Genomic DNA, 21,596 nt, shown 5'->3' with positions numbered 1-21,596 from the left:
CTTGCTTTCTTTTATCACTTTTAATTCGTATTACATTGTCAACGGCAACAACCCATTCTATAAGGCAATTACCTCTTCCAGCCCAAAATAAAGATTTAGTGCACTTTGGTCTAAGTTTCCATTTGGTATAAATGGCCACCTTATCATTTTTCTTTGCTTAAACATTAGCCATTAGGCAGGGTGAATGGCAGATTTGTTGCAGTGATCATTCTTCATGTTATGAGATTATATAGGATGGGTTTCATCTGTTCCCCTTGATTATTTTCTGTGTTTGTGTTTCTCGCCTATTGAAACCTGTGGATCTTGCACGTTTGATTAAAATCAATAAAAGCGATTTCAATTTCACTTCCTGTGTTTATAACAGTAGACGATCTAACAAAGTAAACCAACTCAGTGAGGAACAAAACACATTTAACTGGTGGTCCAATTGACAAATACAAGTATCTTCTTCTGTTTTACTTTTTTTTTTTTTTAATTTATTTTTTAATGAAAAAAAATAACTCCCTTAAATTTTTGTTAAAAAAAAAAATAAAAAAAATATTAGTATTAAAATACGTCATTACAATTTCCCTTATTCACATTTTGAAATTTAAGAGTAACATAATTGCAACAATAAGCAAAGAAAGTCCATCACTATGTAAATTATTTGTATTTGCATTCTCAGATATCTTTGCTAATAGCACAGCTTCAATGAAAAAGGCGTTTGTGGTTATGATTATCTGCAACAAAACAGTGTAGAGGAATGTTTGATTACTTCATGAATTTTTAATAAAAGACCGCCAGAAAATCGCATCTGGGGCAAACTACTCTGGTGATAATTTGAGATGCAATTTGGCTCCTTAATTTGGAGGAAATTGCCTAATTATGATTGAACGCTGCCAGTTCTTTTTCTTTGTAGAGCCGCTATTTTTAGTTCATTAAATGTTTTTAAATAATTTTTGCTTGTACCTAACGTGAACTGCTGGCAGTGTGCTCTGGAGACAAGAAAAGAGAAAAAGAGAGGGCGATGCAGTGCTAGAATCGCATATAAAGGAAACTGTTTTTGTTTTTTTGTTTGCTAAAGAGCAATAATATAATAGTGGATCTCTTAGTGGCTTTTTTATTCGTGCATAGTTGATATGGACAGTATACCTTTTCATTGTATAATTCTGTTTAGGAAGCGTATTTTGTCTAAAATGCATTTAGTGTAAAAGCCTTACACGAGTACCTAGCCTGATGGTATATCCTGATTTTAAACTTACTAAAAAAACGATCTACAGTTTTTATTATATAGCAGTTCTAATCCTCTCTCTGTTCACCCTTGATGAATTGTATTCCTGACACCTTTACGTATTTTCTACAAAAAGAGTGCAGTATTCTTGATATTTCATGATATGCTATTGTCGTTTTTGATCTAGAAATGTCTGCGCATTCTTGTTTGTTATGCTATGCACTACGTAAAATAAAGAATGTAAAAAAATATATAATAGTGGATCAGAGTTTGAGCTTCCTCTATAATGTTACTGAATGACTGTTTACATATTTGTGATAACCATTATATGATGTCCCTATGAAATAACCATGCAACCCCCTCTCTGTTTCGCTTCCCTTCTTTATATCTACATTTGTGCCCAGCTTAGTATCATTGGTATGACGGAGATTTCTTATTTGTGGCATTAAAAACACGGCTTAGTTGGGTGGGACAGAGCCAACTGAGCAAGCGAGTGGACACATGGCTGAGACGTTAAGTTATTTTATTTTCTTTCTTCTGTATATTTTGCTTTATTTTGTTTTGTATTTTCTACAAATGAGCAACGTTATGGTATAGAGTTGGCGTACCTCCACTACCTACCCCGCCTTATATTGCCTGTATAGCAGCCTATCGATCCAGAGCATGATATAAGCTGTTAACCATTTCTCACCTGGGATTGAGCACATTAAACAACACTGGTGGTGGGTGGTGGGGGCGATAGACGACTGAAGGGTTGTTAAATTACCACTGTTTCAACTAACTGCTTTGTTTTTAAACTTAAAAAGGATATGTTAAGATCTGCTTTCTATTTAGTATATGCATTTGTCTTACCACCTGCTATGTACAACAAATGTTGATTTGTTACTGTTTGATGGTAGCTGAATATGTGCCAAAAACTGTCATCTCGATAAAAACAGAGATTGATTTAAAAAACAAAAACAAAAAAAAACCACAGCTAGTTAATGTGCCCTTTAGTCTTTATAGTGTCTTAATATTCTGATTCCCTTAAGAAGAAAAATGTTCGTAGTGGATTGCTAACTGGTTCCAGTAGCCTTGCTTCAAGACTAACCCAGCCCCTCATCTGTATCTTAAAAAGCACATATACATACTAGGTGGAAGCCTCGGAGAGTGTAGAAAAACATGCAGCTGTGGACTGGTTACAATACCTTAACACCGATTATTGTGGAGACGCTTCCTGAATCATAACAGACCTTTGGTCCGGTATATGACGCTGGCCCCCTCATGCTCAATGCTTTCCTATGAGGAGGTCTAATGCGTGCGCATTAGCACCCACATGTCGTGGGCTGTAGGAGGGGGCGGAGCGCCGTGGGACATTGGTGCTGGGAAAAGGTAAGTAAATAAAGGGTAGAGGGAGCTATTGTGCCAGGAATATAGCTTTGTATTACTGGCACTTATAGTATCACTTTAAGTTAAATATAGTCAAATAAGTAGTTGTGAAGGAATACCCAATCACTTAGTTCGACACAGTTCATTTTATGGATTTTCATTTATTTGTTCGTACCTGGTTCGGTTCCCGAACGAGGACCACCCCAGAACCTCATTAGAACGTGGAACACTGAGTTTCCAGTACGAAAATCGAGATGGAAACAATTAATAGAATGCTCCACTGGGTGGGCGCCATGTCGTGCAACCGAACGCACGTGGTCAACAGAATTGATGGCGGCAATTTTATCTCCCAATATCCGGGGATGTGACTTTTGCGGTGTTCCCGTGTTTTTTGGGGGTATTTTTTGGGTGTTTGAAAATCGTTTCTCTGTACCTGGAGATAATTGATTTTGTACAGTTCCTGATTCAATTAACTCTCAGGCACAGAGGAGGAGTTTGTGACGTGTATAAATTATGTGACTGTGTCTGCATTAAACAGTTATACTCCCAGCATTAAGCCCCTGCTCATGTGTGGGGGGATATGCAAATATGGCAATATTTACTTTCAGGATTATTGGAGCTGTGATATTTGGGGAAAAGGGAATCCGTGATGGCGATATATTGGCGGTCCGCCACAGTAGTCAACTTCAGACAGCACGGTGATCAGCACTGAGCAGCATGTAGTAGGCGAATAAGCAGCAGGCAGCGTGTGTCTACCTCTCTCTACACAGACATTCAGTCATGGTAATTTACTTTGCACACAGCTCATTGGTCAGCATGGAGCCACTAATTGTGGTCCCAGCTGACAGAGGGGATCACCAGGTATTGAGTGATACCTTTAGATTTTTCAGTAAACGGCAAGGAAAGTGTTCCTGCTGTTAAAAATCTGCATGACGGAATTATTCTGTCATTTGTCATTAATGGGACGACAACTATAATGGAATAATTCTGTCATGCGCCCTAATGGGTTCAATCACATTAGGTCAACAGTATGACATTCAAAGTCAGACTTGAATAAAACTAAATATCGGCTTTTAAAAGTGGCTGCGGGGTGCAGAAGAAGGTGAGTTATACTTACTTGAACCTGTCCCTGGCAACCGCCACCATTCTCCTTCTGATTGTCCTATTCAGCTCCTTTCACTTCAGCTGCCAAGAGCCTACGTCTGTGTTCTACCCTTGTGCAAGCGTGAGAGTACAATACTGAGGTCTACGGATTATCCTGTGAGTTCCCTTGTAGACAGAGCCATTTTCCCTACACCCGTCAATAGTGATTGCTGAGGAATATGATAAAACTTAAAAAAATATAAGTTTAAATTTATATAATACTAATTCTTTTGCGAGATGGGTGACAGTGTTGCTTAAAATACATTTCTGTCCAAAGTTAGCATAGTAAATTGGATTAGAACAACACAACACATTGCAAAAAAAACAAAACAAAAAAAAAACGAGTATCCATTTGTCCCTCAATAAATCTTTTCAAAAGATACATAAAATAGCATGACACGATAATCTTGCTCACTAACTAATCTTAATCATTCTGTTTAAAGCTCCTATAATTTTACAATTTCTCCAAATGAATAAAGACAGGATTTTTTTTTTTATATATAAATAAATAAACCCTATGCACCTACAGAGTAAATTGACAATATGATACATCTTAACCCCCCTCCCCAAAAAAGAACCAAATAGCTGCTGTAATCTTCTATTAACTCTTAAAAATCCAAACTAGTACAACAGCTGGTAATTTTTGTACCTATAAATTTATTCCTTTTAGATTGAACATGAGTGGTTCATTTTAAATAGAATTGTTTTGACAAAAGTAATCAACTGCACTCTCTCCCTTCCTTCTCTCAGTGACTGTATGGCTCCTATTGCCACATACATAGCCTTTTTAGGACACGGTCATTATTTCTAAATATAAGCATATGTATTTTACACATCTGTTATTATGTCTGAATAACTACTGTACCTACTTTAACCTTGCTTTTACTGTAATGTCACTGAAAATGTTCTAAGCAGAAGTGCTGGTGGTGTAGAAATAAGCAAGTTCCATCCTATAAAAATAAATGTGAATTTGTTTTGACCGTGAATTAAGATACAGTATATGGAAGCAAGGTATAACCATAATTTTAGATATACAATGCATTTAAAAAGAATAAAAACATAACTCATGTGTAAAGTTAAATTAAACTATAACCATGATCCTAAAGGTCCTAATGTTTTAATATATTAGCTGAATTGTTCCTCAATAGAGTAATGTACGTTTAATTTGCTAAAAACGACCATATACAAATATTGAAAAATAAATTAAATGAGTTATAAGCTTGCAAACCGCAAGAAAATCAATTAAAAGAATGGAAGCAGGCCATATAATTTTCCACTTTGTGATTTGTGTTTACAAAGTCTTGCATACCGTATATACTTGAGTATAAGCCGACCCGAATATAAGCCGAGGCCCCTAATTTTACCCCAAAAAACTGGGAAAACTTATTGACTCGAGTATAAGACTAGGGTGGGAAATGCAGCAGCTACTGGTAAATTTCTAAATAAAATTGGATCCTAAAAAAATTATATTAATTGAATATTTATTTACAGTGTGTGTGTATATAATGAATGCAGTGTGTGTGTATGAGTGCAGTGTGTGTGTATGCAGTGTGAGTGCAGTGTGAGTGCAGTGTGTGCGTGTATATATTAATTTAATATTTATTTTCAGTGTGTGTATATAATGAATGCAGTGTGTGTGTATGAGTGCAGTGTGTGTATATGAATGAAGTGTGAGTGTGTGATGCAGTGTGTGTTTGTGTATGTGTTGGTGGTGTGGGCATTTTGATATATTATTAATTATTTTATTAATTATTATTTTATTTTTTATTTTTTAATATTATTATATTTTTTATTATTATTATTTATTATTTAACTGAATTATTAATTTTATTTTTTTTTAGCAGGGAGGGGGGCTCCTTCCCTGGTTGTCCAGTGTCATTGGTAGTTCAGTGGGGGGGAGAGGGGGGCTGGCAGAGCTGTACTTACCTGTCCTGCAGCTCCTGTCAGCTCTCTCCTCCTCCGCGCGGTCTGTGCAGCTCCCTCTGTCAGCTCCCAGTGTAAGTCTCGCGAGAGCCGCGGCTCTTGCGAGACTTACACTGGGAGCTGACCGAGGTGCTGAACGGACGGCGCGGAGGAGGAGAGAGCTGACAGGAGCTGCAGGACAGGTAAGTACAGCTCTGCCAGCCCCCCTCTCCCCCGGTCTGTATTATGGCAATGCAAATTGCCATAATACAGACTCTGACTCGAGTATAAGCCGAGTTGGGTTTTTTCAGCACAAAAAATGTGCTGAAAAACTCGGCTTATACTCGAGTATATACGGTAATTAAAAGAATACTACTGGCACCATAAATAACAAATACAGCACACTGTAGTGGTTGTGGTTCCAGGCCTGCCCTAATACCCATCCAGTCAAAGTAGTCAACCCATTTGCTATTTTGTCTTGAATTATTACTCTATGCCAGTGGTTCCCAAAAATGTTTAGGTTCAATGCGCCATTAATATTTCCGCATTTTTCCAAGGCACCCTAAGTCAAATTTCTAGGTTGTATATCTGTACAGCGCTGCAGTATTTACTGGCACTATAATGTAATGTACAGTGTTGGTGTTTGAAGGGATGCTTGTATACATTTATTGTGTTTTAATACAGGGGTGTGTTTGTATGTAATGTTTGTGTTTGATTGCAGGGGTGTGTCTGAATGTAATGTTCACTTTTAAATGTGGATGTACATTTGTGTGAAGTATTTGTGTTTGAGTGAAGGGGGTGTGTTTGTATATATATTTTTTTGAGTTTGTATGTAATATTTGTGTTAGATTGCAGGAGTGTGCTTGTATGTTGTGCTGGTATTTGACTGATTGGATGTATGCACATACACTACCACATGCATACATACAGGGCCGGCCTTAGGACTTTAGGTGCACTGTGCGAAAAATCGTCAAATCCACCACATGCACATAGTTGCAGGCAGATAGTCACATACACAGGATCAGACAGAAGCACACAGGTAAAGGCAGTAACACACATACACAGTTACAGGTAAACACACACACAATTACAGGCATACAGCCACACACACACAGCCACGCATACAGTCTTACACACATACTTACATGCAGACCGTCACACACACACAGGCAGCCACATACATGCAGGCAGCCACATACATACACACAGGCAGACAGCCACACACACACAGGCAGCCACACACATACACACATACACACACATACACGCAGGAAGACAGCCACACACACACAAGGCAGGCAGTCACACACAGGCAGACAGACACGTGCACACAGACACACAAACACAAGCAGACAGTCATACACACACACACACACAGGCAGAAAGTCATACACACACACACACAGGCAGACAGTCATACACACACAGACACACACATGCAGACAGTCATACACACAGACACAGGCAGTCACACACACAAACACACACACACACACACGGGCAGTCGTACACACATACACAGACACACAGAGGCAGGCAGTCACAGAGATACAGCCAGTCACACTCACACTGACAATCACACAGTTACCTGTGGAGTTCATTGTGGAGGCAGTGCAGCTCCTGGATTCTGGTTGTTGGGGGAAGCAGGGACTCCTTTCTGCTTCCCCTGCAGCAGTTATCCAGAACTTAAAGCCTCCCCCGCCGCAGGGAAGCTCCGCCCCCGTCGCACGGGAAGCTCCGCCCCACCACACATTTATTTTTTTAAATCCCGGCCCCCTGCTCAATGGCGCCCTGTGCGGCCGCACAGCTCGCACACCCCTAAGGCCGGCCCTGCATGCATGCATGCATGCATACATACATACATACATACATACATACTTACAAAGATATCCATGCACATTAACACACAGATGCATATAAATACACTGACAAATACACACAAATTCATATAGATACATACACACACATAGATGCACACAAACATTGATACATGCCCACACCATGACACCGATACACACACTGACATAAAAACACAAAAACACACACCCTGACACACCGAGGCACATACACAGATGTGTGCACGCACACAGACACAAAAGCACACTGACATATATACACACACACGGCATCGGGGAAACATTCTGTGGCACCCCTGTGTGCACGTCATGGCGCCCACAGTTTGGGAACCGCTGCTCTATGCTCTGAGTAAGCCTGTGGTGTAGCTTAGATCAGAGGTAGGCAACCTTCGGCTCTCAAGATGTTTTGGACTACATTTCACTGGATGATTTGCCAGCGACTTCAAGAGCATCATGGGTGATGTAGTCCACAGCATCTCAAGTGCTGAAGGTTGCCTACCCCTGTCTTTGATCATTGACAGAGAATCATCAGCTGACAATTTCAGCAAATGTGCTGGCTGTGTGTGACAAGTTTTGGCTCATGAGAAATAATGGAAGCTCTTCAACTCTCCAGCTTTCGACTCTCCATGATGGTTAAAAAGGGCATTTGGCAGACCGCAAGTAAATGATTAAGCTTTTAGCTAATGGTTTGATTACTTGCATTGTAGGGCAAATGTGGCACCATAACCAATATGTTCTTTTTAAACACATACATTAAGTTATGATGCTGGAGAATTGTTTAGTCTTTTAGATTGCCCCCATAATCAAACTCAGCCCCCACTACCCCAATCACAATCAGCCAACCTCCACACACAATCATTCCTCATATGTTTGTTTCATATACTATATTGAGTGTGTCACCATAAGTCTAATGTACTGTTGATAGGGGCTAGTCCTTGGTGGAAATACAGTACTACATTGTAGTAACATTTAAAACTGTCTCTCTTGCCTAGCCCTCACATGTATTCTAGTTTTAGGGCCTGCTGACTGGCGGCACTGTTCCCTGGTGCTGGGAACCTATAGGTAAACCGCTGGCATGTGATCCAAAAGTTAGGCATGTAAGCCACAAGTGCCTTTGTAAAGGCAGTAATTGGAGACAGCACTGGCAGAGGCATCAATACCTGTCTGAAAGACATGAGGGTTTCTGGGGTCCCAGGAGAAGGGACGTACTGCGCAGCAGGACTGGTCTCCATCCCAAGCTGGGGACCAATCTACCCTGTTCCTGTTACAACTGGTGGTGGAATGTCCCTTATTTCTGTAAGTGTGTCCAAGCCATAACATTGACCTAGTCAACTGCATCTGATCTGCGAGCACACTGTAAAAAAAGAACAGACATAGAAACATAGAAACATAGAAACATAGAATGTGACGGCAGATAAGAACCATTCGGCCCATCTAGTCTGCCCAGTTTTCTAAATACTTTCATTAGTCCCTGGCCTTATCTTATAGTTAGGATAGCCTTATGCCTATCCCACGCATGCTTAAACTCCTTTACTGTGTTAACCTCTACCACTTCAGCTGGAAGGCTATTCCATGCATCCACTACCCTCTCAGTAAAGTAATACTTCCTGGTATTATTTTTAAACCTTTGTCCCTCTAATTTAAGACTATGTCCTCTTGTTGTGGTAGTTTTTCTTCTTTTAAATATAGTCTCCTCCTTTACTGTGTTGATTCCCTTTATGTATTTAAATGTTTCTATCATATCCCCCCTGTCTCGTCTTTCCTCCAAGCTATACATGTTAAGATCCTTCAACCTTTCCTGGTAAGTTTTATCCTGCAATCCATGAACCAGTTTAGTAGCCCTTCTTTGAACTCTCTCTAAGGTATCAATATCCTTCTGAAGATAGGGTCTCCAGTACTGTGTACAGTACTCCAAGTGAGGTCTCACCAGTGTTCTGTACAATGGCATGAGCACTTCCCTCTTTCTACTGCTAATACCTCTCCCTATACAACCAAGCATTCTGCTAGCATTTCCTGCTGCTCTATTACATTGTCTGCCTACCTTTAAGTCATCAGAAATAATCACCCCTAAATCCCTTTCCTCAGATGTTGAGGTTAGGACTCTATCAAATATTTTGTACTCTACCCTTGGGTTTTTACGTCCAAGATGCATTATCTTGCACTTATCCACATTAAATGTCAGTTGCCACAACTCTGACCATTTTTCTAGTTTACCTAAATCATTTTCCATTTGGCTTATCCCTCCTGGAACATCAACCCTGTTACATATCTTAGTATCATCCGCAAAAAGACACACCTTACCATCAAGACCTTCTGCAATATCACTAATAAAAATATTAAAGAGAATGGGTCCAAGTACAGATCCCTGAGGTACCCCACTGGTGACAAGCCCAAGCTTCGAATATACTCCATTGACTACAACCCTCTGTTGCCTGTCACTCAGCCACTGCCTTACCCATTCAACAATATTCGAATCCAAACTCAAAGATTGTAGTTTATTGATAAGCCTTCTATGTGCAACAGTGTCAAAAGCCTTACTGAAATCTAAGTAAGCAATGTCTACTGCACCACCCTGATCTATAATTTTAGTTACCCAATCAAAAAAATCAATAAGATTAGTTTGGCATGATCTCCCTGAAGTAAACCCATGTTGTCTCTGGTCTTGAAATCCATGTGTTTTTAGATGTTCAACAATCCTATCCTTTAACATGGTTTCCATCACTTTCCCCACTACTGAAGTAAGGCTTACTGGCCTATAGTTGCCCGACTCCTCCCTATTACCTTTCTTGTGAATGGGCACAACATTCGCTAACTTCCAATCTTCTGGGACTACTCCTGTTTTCAATGATTGGTTAAATAAATCTGTTAATGGTTTTGCTAGTACACCACTAAGCTCTTTTAATAGCTTTGGGTGTATTCCATCAGGTCCCATTGACTTATTTGTCTTTACTTTTGACAGTTGAAATAGAACCTCTTCCTCTGTAAACTCACGTGTAATAAATGACTCATTTATCCTTTTTGTTAACAGAGGTCCCTTTCCTTCATTTTCATCTGTAAATACCGAACAAAAATATTCATTGAGGCAGTCAGCTAGACCTTTATCCTCATCTACATACCTTCCTTCTTTTGTTTTTAATCTAACTAATCCTTGTTTTACTTTTCTTTTCTCATTTATGTATCTAAAAAAAGTTTTGTCCCCCTTTTTTACTGACTGTGCTATTTTCTCTTCTGTGTGGGATTTGGAAGCTCTTATAACTTGCTTAGCCTCTTTCTGCCTAATCTTATAGGTCATTCTGTCTTCCTCACTCTGGTTTTTTTTATAATTACTAAATGCTAACTTTTTGTTTTTTACTATTTTGGCCACATCTGCGGAGTACCACAGTGGTTTCTTGAATTTTTTGCTTTTACTGACAAGCCTAATGCAATTTTCTGTTGCCTTCAGTAGTGCAACTTTTAAATAATCCCATTTATTTTGGACTCCATATAAATTGCTCCAGTCTGATAATGACTCCTTTACACATATTCTAATTTTAGAAAAGTCTGTTTTTCTAAAGTCTAAAACTTTTGTTTTTGTGTGGTGTGACTCAGTCACTGTTCTTATATTAAACCACACTGACTGATGATCACTGGATCCTAAACTTTCACCTACAGTAATATCTGATACCAAATCTCCATTTGTTAACACTAAATCTATTTCTTCAACTAGTAGATTATCTAACTCTTCAATTTGTCCTGGGGGCCTATAAATCACACCTACACGAGTTACTGTGTGATTACCAAATTCTAACGTAACCCAAACGGACTCTATGTTCGCCTCACTAACCTTTATTAGGCTAGATTTTATGCTATCCTTTACATACAGGGCCACCCCTCCCCCTTTCTTGCCTTCCCTGTCTTTTCTATATAAAGAGTACCCTGGTATTGCTATGTCCCAGTCATTTTTCTCATTATACCATGTCTCGGTAACAGCGACTAAATCTACACTATCAGTTGCCATTATTGCCACAAGTTCATGTATCTTATTCCCTAAACTGCGAGCATTTGTAGACATGACTCTAAGCTTATCATTTTTTAACACACTTGCTACAGGCACCTTCTGTCCTTGTTTTGGGGGACAATTGGATTGATGTTTTATCACCCTTTTGCCCCCCCCTCCTAGTTTAAAAACATCCTAGCAAAACCTCTGAACTGCTCACTGAGAACATTTGTGCCCTTTTGAGAAAGATGCAAACCATCTTTTTTGTACAGTTTATTTCCATTCCAAACAGAGCTACCATGAGCAATAAAGCCAAATCCTTGCTCCCGACACCATTCACCAAGCCACAAGTTAAAGTCCCTAATACGCATCCGCCTGTCGTTCTGAGTGTTATGCACAGGCAGAACTTCAGAGAATGACAGTGTGGAAGCAACCTGCCGTATATCATTGGCAAAAACACTAAAAACTTCCTTAACCTCTGAAACCTCATTGCAAGCCAAGTCATTTGTCCCTAAATGGACAAGTACATCCAATTCCCCTTCCTGCTTTGCTTGCTTAACAATATTACAGATACGTCTCCTGTCTCTGTGAGCAGTAGCTCCGGGAAGACACCTCACAAGACCACCATTGTCCATCTCCACACCTCTTATGATGGAATCCCCCAACAACAACTGCTTTCTATTAGGCCTCACCATAGTCTTCAAGCCTCTCTGCACAACACCACTAGCATCAGTGCCTCTCTGCACAACACCACTAGCCTCAGTGCCTCTCTGCACAACACCACTAGCCTCAGTGCCTCTCTGCACAACACCACTAGCCTCAGTGCCTCTCTGCACAACACCACTAGCCTCAGTGCCTCTCTGCACAACACCACTAGCCTCAGTTCCTCTCTGCACAACACCACTAGCCTCAGTGCCTCTCTGCACAACACCACTAGCCTCAGTGCCTCTCTGCACAACACCACTAGTCTCAGTGCCTCTCTGCACAACACCACTAGCCTCAGTGCCTCTCTGCACAACACCACTAGCCTCAGTGCCTCTCTGCACAACACCACTAGCCTCAGTGCCTCTCTGCACAACACCACTAGCCTCAGTGCCTCTCTGCACAACACCACTAGCCTCAGTGCCTCTCTGCACAACACCACTAGCCTCAGTGCCTCTCTGCACAACACCACTAGCCTCAGTGCCTCTCTGCACAACACCACTAGCCTCAGTGCCTCTCTGCACAACACCACTAGCCTCAGTGCCTCTCTGCACAACACCACTAGCCTCAGTGCCTCTCTGCACAACACCACTAGCCTCAGTGCCTCTCTGCACAACACCACTAGCCTCAGTGCCTCTCTGCACAACACCACTAGCCTCAGTGCCTCTCTGCACAACACCACTAGCCTCAGTGCCTCTCTGCACAACACCACTAGCCTCAGTGCCTCTCTGCACAACACCACTAGCCTCAGTGCCTCTCTGCACAACACCACTAGCCTCAGTGCCTCTCTGCACAACACCACTAGCCTCAGTGCCTCTCTGCACAACACCACTAGCCTCAGTGCCTCTCTGCACAACACCACTAGCCTCAGTGCCTCTCTGCACAACACCACTAGCCTCAGTGCCTCTCTGCACAACACCACTAGCCTCAGTGCCTATCTCCAGGACACCACTACATTCTGAAAGTGCAGAAAATGAATTATGTAGAACAACAGACTGTGCAATATGCCTTTTATCCACAACTCCAAGTCTACCAGATCCTACAGTAATCCATCTGCCATTCCTAGTATGTCTCTGCGGCAATGGCTTTGCAGCAGTTCCAGCCTGAATTTGTTTACCAGATAATTTACAAATCTCAGACTTCAAAAAGACATTCTGCCTACTGAAGAGGGAAATGCTGAAGTAGCTGCTGGTAGGAAGAATATAGGTTGCCAGAACAAAAGTAAAGCCTTGCTGATTTTGATACTGTCGCATATAGAAGGCTTATCAATAAACTACAATCCTTAAGTTTGGATTCCAATATTGTTAAATTGGTTAGGCAGTGGCTGAGTGGCGGGCAACAGAGGGTTGTAGTCAATGGAGTATATTCAAAGCATGGGCTTGTCAACAGTGGGGTACCTCAGGGATCTGTACTTGGACCCATTCTCTTTAATTTTTTTATTAGTGATATTGCAGAAAGTCTTGATGGTAAGGTATGTCTTTTTGCCGATACAAAGATTTAAAGTTGATGTTCCAGGAGGGATAAGCCAAATGGCAAATGATTTAGGCAAAATAGAAAAATGGTCAGAGTTGTGACAACTGACATTTAATGTGGATAAGTGCAACATAATGCATCTTGGATGTAAATACCCAAGGGCAGAGTACAGAATATGTGATACAGTACTAACCTCAACATCTGAGGAAAGAGATTTAGGGGTAATTATTTCAAATGACTTAAAGGTAGGCAAACCATGCAATGGAGCAGCAGATGCTAGCAGAATGCTTGGTTGTATAGGGAGAGGTATTAGCAGTAGAAAGAGGGAAGTGCTCATGCCATTGTACAGAATACTGGTGAGACCTCACTTGGAGTATTGTACGAAGTACTGGAGACCATATCTCCAGAAGGATATTGATACTTTAGAAAGAGTTCAGAGAAGGGCTACTAAACTGGTTAATGGATTGCAGGATAAAACTTGCCTGGAAAGGGTAAAGGAACTTAACATGTATAGCTTGGAGGAAATACGAGACAGGGGGGATATGATAGAAACATTTAAATACATAAAAGGAATCAACACAGTCAAGGAGGAGACTATATTTAAATGAAGAAAAACTACCACAACAAACGGTCTTAAATTAGAAGGGCAAAGGTTTAAAAATAATATCAGGAAGTATTACTTTATCCAGAGGGTAGTGGATGCATTGAATATCTTTCCAGCTGAAGTGGTAGACACAGTGAGAGAGTATAAGCATGCATGGAGATCCTAGCTATAAGATAAGGCCAGGGACTAATGAGAGTATTTAGAGGGGGCACTCACGTTTTCCAGAACTTAAAAAGCTCTATTTTAGGAGCCTGGACGGAACAATCCCCGTCTAAGGATTTCTTTTTGCTGGTATCAGATTCCCAAGGTAGTGCGGTTCATCATTTGAAAAAAATAAGGAAGTATACCAATGGTACAGTACGTATGTAAAAGTAGGATAAGTAAATAATATTAGACCTACTTACATTTGCTAGAGCAATGACCTGCTCTAGTGTATGGAGCTTTAGGTGGAACAATCCCCACCTAGGGATATATGTAGATCCAGAACAGCAGAGTGATGGTGATAGTATAAGGAGCTCAAGAGTGACTGGGTATTAAAACAGAATCTTTATTAATAAACAGAATGAATAAAACTATTTAAAAGTGAACTATATAGTAAAAAGAACTATAAATAAAACCAGTCCTTGTAGGCAATCCTTAATCTCCACTTGACATGTTTGGCTTACAGCTTTCTCAAAAGTGAATGTCTGGAAAGGTTAAAGGAACTTAACATGTAAAGCTTGGAGGAAAGTCAATACAGGGGATATGATAGAAACATTTAAATACATAAAAGGAATCAACACAGTAAAGGAGGAGACTATATTTAAATGAAGAAAAACTACCACAACAAACGGTCTTAAATTAGAGGGGCAAAGGTTTAAAAATAATATCAGGAAGTATTACTTTATCCAGAGGGTAGTGGATGCATTGAATATCTTTCCAGCTGAAGTGGTAGACACAGTGAGAGAGTATAAGCATGCATGGAGATCCTAGCTATAAGATAAGGCCAGGGACTAATGAGAATATTTAGAAAATTGGGCAGACTTGATGGGCTGAATGGTTCTTATCTGCCGTCACAGTCTATTTTTCTGATAGCCAATCGATTAAAGGTGACAGGGAAAGCAACAGTTTTACGCCATCCGTAAAGAGAACTTTGTCCTTCTATGGGCCAAATCCCAGCCTGGGAGTGGTGAGGCATGTGACCGCAGAGATCACGAAAATGCTGTCAAGATAATAGACTGAGATAAGGAACAGACACATAAACCACAACTAGCAGAGTTAAAAAAAATTATAACCAAGGGGGAGCTGGGTCCCCACAGAGCGCTACTAGCAATTGGCAGAATAAACCACATTTCAATGCTTTTTGATGAACAATTGCTGGATTTCGAGTAGCGGTGTAACCTACATGGAATTGAAATAGAGGACTGGGTCAGCCTCGTAGCTCACTCACAAACTGTGGTGCTAAAACCTACAAGGCTTTCCCAGACCACCTGAGCAAGTACTAAGTTAGTGTGAAAGAAAGACTATTAATCCAGTATAGTATTACTCATGAAGCCTATAAGTGGAAACTTTGGGATTTGTGAAAGAGGGAGCAGGACTCTTGTGGTGAATATGCATACACAGTATACCGAGCAGCCTAAAACTGGTGGCAGGGGGGGTGTCAAGTGTCCACAGTGGAGGACAGTCTCCAGTTTGTTTTATAGAGCTATTTTTTCCAGCATGGGGACATACCCAGTTTGCTTATCTGTTGGACAGACCCCCTTTGGAACGAAACCACAATCATCCACTGGGACATTGTGTCTACTCTGTTTCTTTTACAATCATGGTCGGACACCAATCACATGCCGTTTCCTCCACAAAACCACCATACATAACCACACACCACATTCAGCCAACTGAACACCGCCCACCCACTTAACAATCAGCTAACCAAATGCAAACACCCCACATATATCACTCTCAAGCACACAGAACCTCTGTGATGCATCCACGTACTCGAAGCATAACTGAGTCTTATTAGTATGGTGCTCTGTGAAACACTGTACATTATTGTTGTATTTCAAATTACTGTGAGTTTTATTAAAATATTCAACTGATTAAAAAATGGTAGGCAGGGTTTTGTTTCCCTTCGATTGCTCATGTAAGGTTTCTTGTATTCACCAGCTATATATATAATCGGATATAATCAGGGCCAGAGTTGCTCTCTATGTTGTCTCAAGGCCAGTTTCCTCATACATAAACACACACACACACACACACACACACACATATATATATATATATATATGTGTGTGTGTGTGTATTTATGTATGAGGAAACTGGCCTTGAGACAACATAGAGAGCAACTCTGGCCCTGATTATATCCGCATATAAAATAAATAATATACATTTTTATTTAATGGAATCTCATTAAATTATATGCTGACTAAGAAGCGATAAAAAATAACTTTCCAAGGCACAGGAAAGTAGGTACGAGGAAGATTAATTGTTTTGCTTTTGTCATAGCAATTCCCTTTGTCCTTGTTAATGAATGCTTATTAGTATTTATTATTTGTTTATTGTTTCTCTTTGAATTTTTTATCCTTTATTTTCTTCATAAACTATAGTCACACTTCTGTAGCAAGTTCTGACTGGAAGTATTCTTCATCGTGTCAGTTTCTTAAGCAAAAGATTTGTATCTTGGAACATTAATAAAGTCTGTGATTCTGCAGACCCAATGTCCTTTTTCATGAAGTGCAAACTGTCTGGTTTATGGTGCTTTCTAAATAAAATGATGCTTTGTCATCATGATAGATGCTTATAGATAGAACAAACACAACTATGTTTCCAGGTCATGCAGCCCAAATGGATGAAGATTAGGATACTTTTCTGTCTATTGCCCCGATTTTAGTTTTTCTGGGATAAAGTATTCAAATGACTTAAAGGGACACTATAGTCACCCAGACCTCTTCCGCTCAATGAAGTGGTCTGGGTGCCAGGTCCCCCAGGTTTTAACCTGTCAAATGTAAACATAGCAGTTTCAGAGAACTGACAGCCGCTAAAGGCGCTTCTGCGACGCTGGATGCGAAAATTGCATTCAGCGTGCAGAACGTCCATAGGAAGTGCTTTCCAATGGACTGTTTAAATGCGTGCGCGGCTCTTGACGCCTATTTGCATTCCGCTCCACTCGGGAGCTGCCGTCGACGGGGGAGGAGAGGTCACCAACGCCGAGGGAGCCCGGCGCTGGATTAAAGTAAGTAACTAAGGGGTTTAAACCCCTTCAGCGCCAAGGGAGAGGGGACCTAAGGGTTGTATAATGTCAGGAAAACGCGTTTGTTTTCCTGACACTATAGTGATTCTTTAACAAAATAATCAAAAATCAAAAAATATATTGTGTAGAAAAAAAAATATATCCATATATCAATTTCATACAATATTAAAATCTTTTTCAAAATATTAAATCAGTTTAAAAGTTTATCTTAATATTTCAAATCATTTGAAAAGCTTATCCAAAATATTAAATTGTGGCCTAAATAAGCTAAAAATTGATGCTGCTTTTACTAAATGTGACTGCAAAATAAAATATTTTAGCTATAGCTAATTAAAAAAAATACATGTCAATAAAATCACACTTTTAAATATTTTTGCAATAATACATTTGCAATACTTTTTTTATTTTTTTTTATTTTACTACCTTTTTCCAGCACCAGAGTTCCTTTGACGCTGCTTTCCTTTCTGCCTACCAAAGCATTTCCACCTCGGTTGTGGTTGGATCCAATGATTCCTCACAGAGGAGCAGTGGGGACCTAATTATATTGTGTTTATTGCTTTCCTTTTGGCATCCACATCATGTGACCGATATTTTCTTAGTCAGTGCAGTGAAAGCGCATCTTGTGGAAGTGAGTATGACAGCCACTAGAGGTAGACATAACTCTGCAATATAAACAGTGCAATTTCTAAAAAACAAAACAAAAAAAAAAAATCAAAAAAAATCTGTATTACTTTGCTGGGTTTAAAGTTCAGGGCACTGCACTCAGACCACTTCATTAAGATAAAGTAGTTTGGGTGACTATAGTAAATAAGGTCACTGTCACTTGGTTTGAAGATTTGGAAATCATTGTATAGTTTTGGATTCCAGTTGTTGTTTTCTGTTTGGGCTGCATGTGATTTTTACATAGCATGTATAGAGTCCTACAGAATAAAAGTGTGTGCAGTCATTGCACTCTAAGTATTTAGAACAGGGCTTCATCATTATGAACACGGATTATGAATACGTTTCATTGTGATATTACTTATATACTTGGTCATATTGTATATAGTATAAGCCGAGTTTTTGGGCACATTTTTTGTGCTGAAAAAGCCCCACTCGGCTGAGTCACTGTCTGTATTATGGCAACTTACATTGCCATAATACAGACCAGGACCGCCGGGCTCATTACAAGCCCGGCGGTCCTGTTGGGGGCCGGCAGCAAGCTGTTACTTACCTTTACAGCAGCTCAGGTCACCTCCGTTCAACTCCCCCGTTCAGCTCTCAGTGTAAATCCTGCGGTCTGCATGCCGCGCAGAGCGTTGCCACGGTAACCCCCCCCATTGACCCCGCCCTTTCCCCCCTCCCCCTGCACAGCCCAGCACCCCTGCACAAATTGTAGTTATCGGCTTTGTATTGTGAGCTGTACAGTGTGGATAGATTCACTCACATTGTGTGTAGAATTACGTTGCTGTGGTCACATGGTGTCTGTATGAGATTTTCATAGAATGCTATGAAAGTGTGTGCGATCTCTCAGGATCTTGCTGTTCATATGGTTTGATGTCACATACAGCTGGAATCGTATAGCCCCCCTCCGCCAGGCAACAAGCAGGGAGGGGGGCAAAAAAAAAAAGAAAAAAGGGGGGAAAAAAGAAAAATTTAAATAATAAAAATATTAAATAATATTTAAATAATAATAATATTAAAATAAAATTAAAAAATATGAAAATAATAAAAATGCCCTGCCCCACCCAGTTTATACACACACACACACACACACACACACATTACACAAACACACACACACACACACTCTGCATCATATATACACACACTGCCATGGGCGTAGGAACCGGAGGGGATGGGGGGACACATCCCCCCCCAGGAAATCATGCGGGGGGCAGGTTATGGGGAAATCCCCCCCAGCTCCACCGGCCCCCCTCATGCTGCAGCCGCCCGAGCGCTCTGTAGAGAGCCTCAGGCGGCTGCAGCTTTGCCCGGGCTGGTACGTCCATGAGGGCGCACCGCCCGGGCGCAGCATGAGGAGAGGGGCTGACAGGAGGTAAGCGCTCAGCGTTCAGCGCTCCCTCCTGTCACTCCCTCACTGTAGCGTGGCCGAGCCCTGTATGGTCCGCGGGCACAGGGAGCATCTGTCTCCTGTATCCGGCCGGACTAACAGGAAGTGCACACTGAGTGTGCACTTCCTTTTAGTCCGGCCGGGTACAGGAAACAAAATCTCCCTGTACCCGCGGACCGTACAGGGCTCGGCCACGCTACAACATAGGTAGGGGAGGGGGAAAGAAGAGAATGACGAGGGGGAGGGAGTGAATGACAAGGGAGGGAGGGGGAGAAAAAAGAGTGACAAGGGAGGGAGGGGGAGAAAAAAGAGTGATGAGGGAGGGGGAGAAAAAAGAGTGATGAGGGAGGGGGAGAAAAAAGAGTGACAAGGGAGGGAGGGGGAGAAAAAAGAGTGTGACAAGGGAGGGAGGGGGAGAAAAAAGAGTGTGACAAGGGAGGGAGGGGGAGAAAAAAGAGTGTGACAAGGGAGGGAGGGGGAGAAAAAAAGAGTGTGACAAGGGAGGGAGGGGGAGAAAAAAGAGTGTGACAAGGGAGGGAGGGGGAGAAAAAAGAGTGTGACAAGGGAGGGAGGGGGAGAAAAAAGAGTGTGACAAGGGAGGGAGGGGGAGAAAAAAAGAGTGTGACAAGGGAGGGAGGGGGAGAAAAAAGAGTGTGACAAGGGAGGGAGGGGGAGAAAAAAGAGTGTGACAAGGGAGGGAGGGGGAGAAAAAAGAGTGTGACAAGGGAGGGAGGGGGAGAAAAAAGAGTGTGACAAGGGAGGGAGGGGGAGAAAAAGGAGTGACAAGGGAGGGAGGGGGAGAAAAAAGAGTGACAAGGGAGGGAGGGGGAGAAAAAAGAGTGACAAGGGAGGGAGGGGGAGAAAAGAGTGTGACAAGGGAGGGAGGGGGAGAAAAGAGTGTGACAAGGGAGGGAGGGGGAGAAAAGAGTGTGACAAGGGAGGGAGGGGGAGAAAAGAGTGTGACAAGGGAGGGAGGGGGAGAAAAGAGTGTGACAAGGGAGGGAGGGGGAGAAAAGAGTGTGACAAGGGAGGGAGGGGGAGAAAAGAGTGTGACAAGGGAGGGAGGGGGAGAAAAGAGTGTGACAAGGGAGGGAGGGGGAGAAAAGAGTGTGACAAGGGAGGGAGGGGGAGAAAAGAGTGTGACAAGGGAGGGAGGGGGAGAAAAGAGTGTGACAAGGGAGGGAGGGGGAGAAAAGAGTGTGACAAGGGAGGGAGGGAGGGAGGGGGAGAAAAAAAGAGTGACGAGGGAGGGAGGGAGGGAGGGGGAGAAAAAAAGAGAGTGACATCCATCACACACACAATGCATTCCTTACACACATATCAGGACATCCCCTACACACTCCACCCCCTGTGAACAAACTCATTGGTGGAACATGAAGGTGGACCCTGGGACCCAGACCTTGAGCTGTGTAAAGGGCCCCCAAAAAATGGAGCTGCTTCCCGTTCTCCCAGAACATTGATTTTTGTGACCACAGTTACAAACAGCCTCCAGAGAGCCTGTTCTACACCAGACCAGTGGAGCCAGACTGCAGCTAGAGCCCATCACCATCCTCATCTGGTTGTAAGTAGGCAATCTAGCATATTATTCGTGGCACTAATCTCTAATTTACCTCACATTAAAGAAACTCTATAGTCCCCAGAACCACTGCAGCTTAATGTAGTGGTTCTGGTGTCTATAGCCTGTCCCTGCAGGCCTTTTAATGTAAACACGGCGGCACTCCAGCACTGGCGTTAGTTAACATGGCAGAAAAATAATTGGAAAGGGTTAGGGGGGCTACTAATAAGGATAGGGGGAGAGGGGTAGGTAGAAAAATAATTGGAAAGGAGTTAGGGGAGTACTAATATGAATGGAAGAGGTAGGGTGGGTTCTAATATGCATGGATGGGGTTAGGGGGTACTAATATGCATGGATGGGGTTAGGGGGTACTAATATGCATGGAAGGGGTTAGGGGGGTACTAATATGCATGGACGGGGTAGGGGGTTAATATGCGTGGAAGGGGTAGGTGGGGTTCTTTTGTGCATGGAAGGGGTAGGAGTGGTTCTAATATTCATGGGAAGGGTAGGGGTGGTTCTAATCAG

The 21,596-nt window shown here is 41.7% G+C and overlaps 1 protein-coding gene across 1 annotated transcript in view; it reads left to right on the top strand.

Annotated features, from left to right (window-relative positions):
* Nucleotides 1-21,596, top strand: part of SNX29 (sorting nexin 29) — a 586,499-nt gene that overhangs the window by 259,854 nt on the left and 305,049 nt on the right. The window lies entirely within an intron of this gene.

This window comes from Pelobates fuscus, chromosome 8, assembly GCF_036172605.1.
Source record: "Pelobates fuscus isolate aPelFus1 chromosome 8, aPelFus1.pri, whole genome shotgun sequence".
NCBI classification, from domain to species: domain Eukaryota; kingdom Metazoa; phylum Chordata; class Amphibia; order Anura; family Pelobatidae; genus Pelobates; species Pelobates fuscus.
The sequence above is the reverse complement of the archived record's forward strand: the minus strand, read 5'-3'. Positions and strand labels throughout refer to the sequence as shown.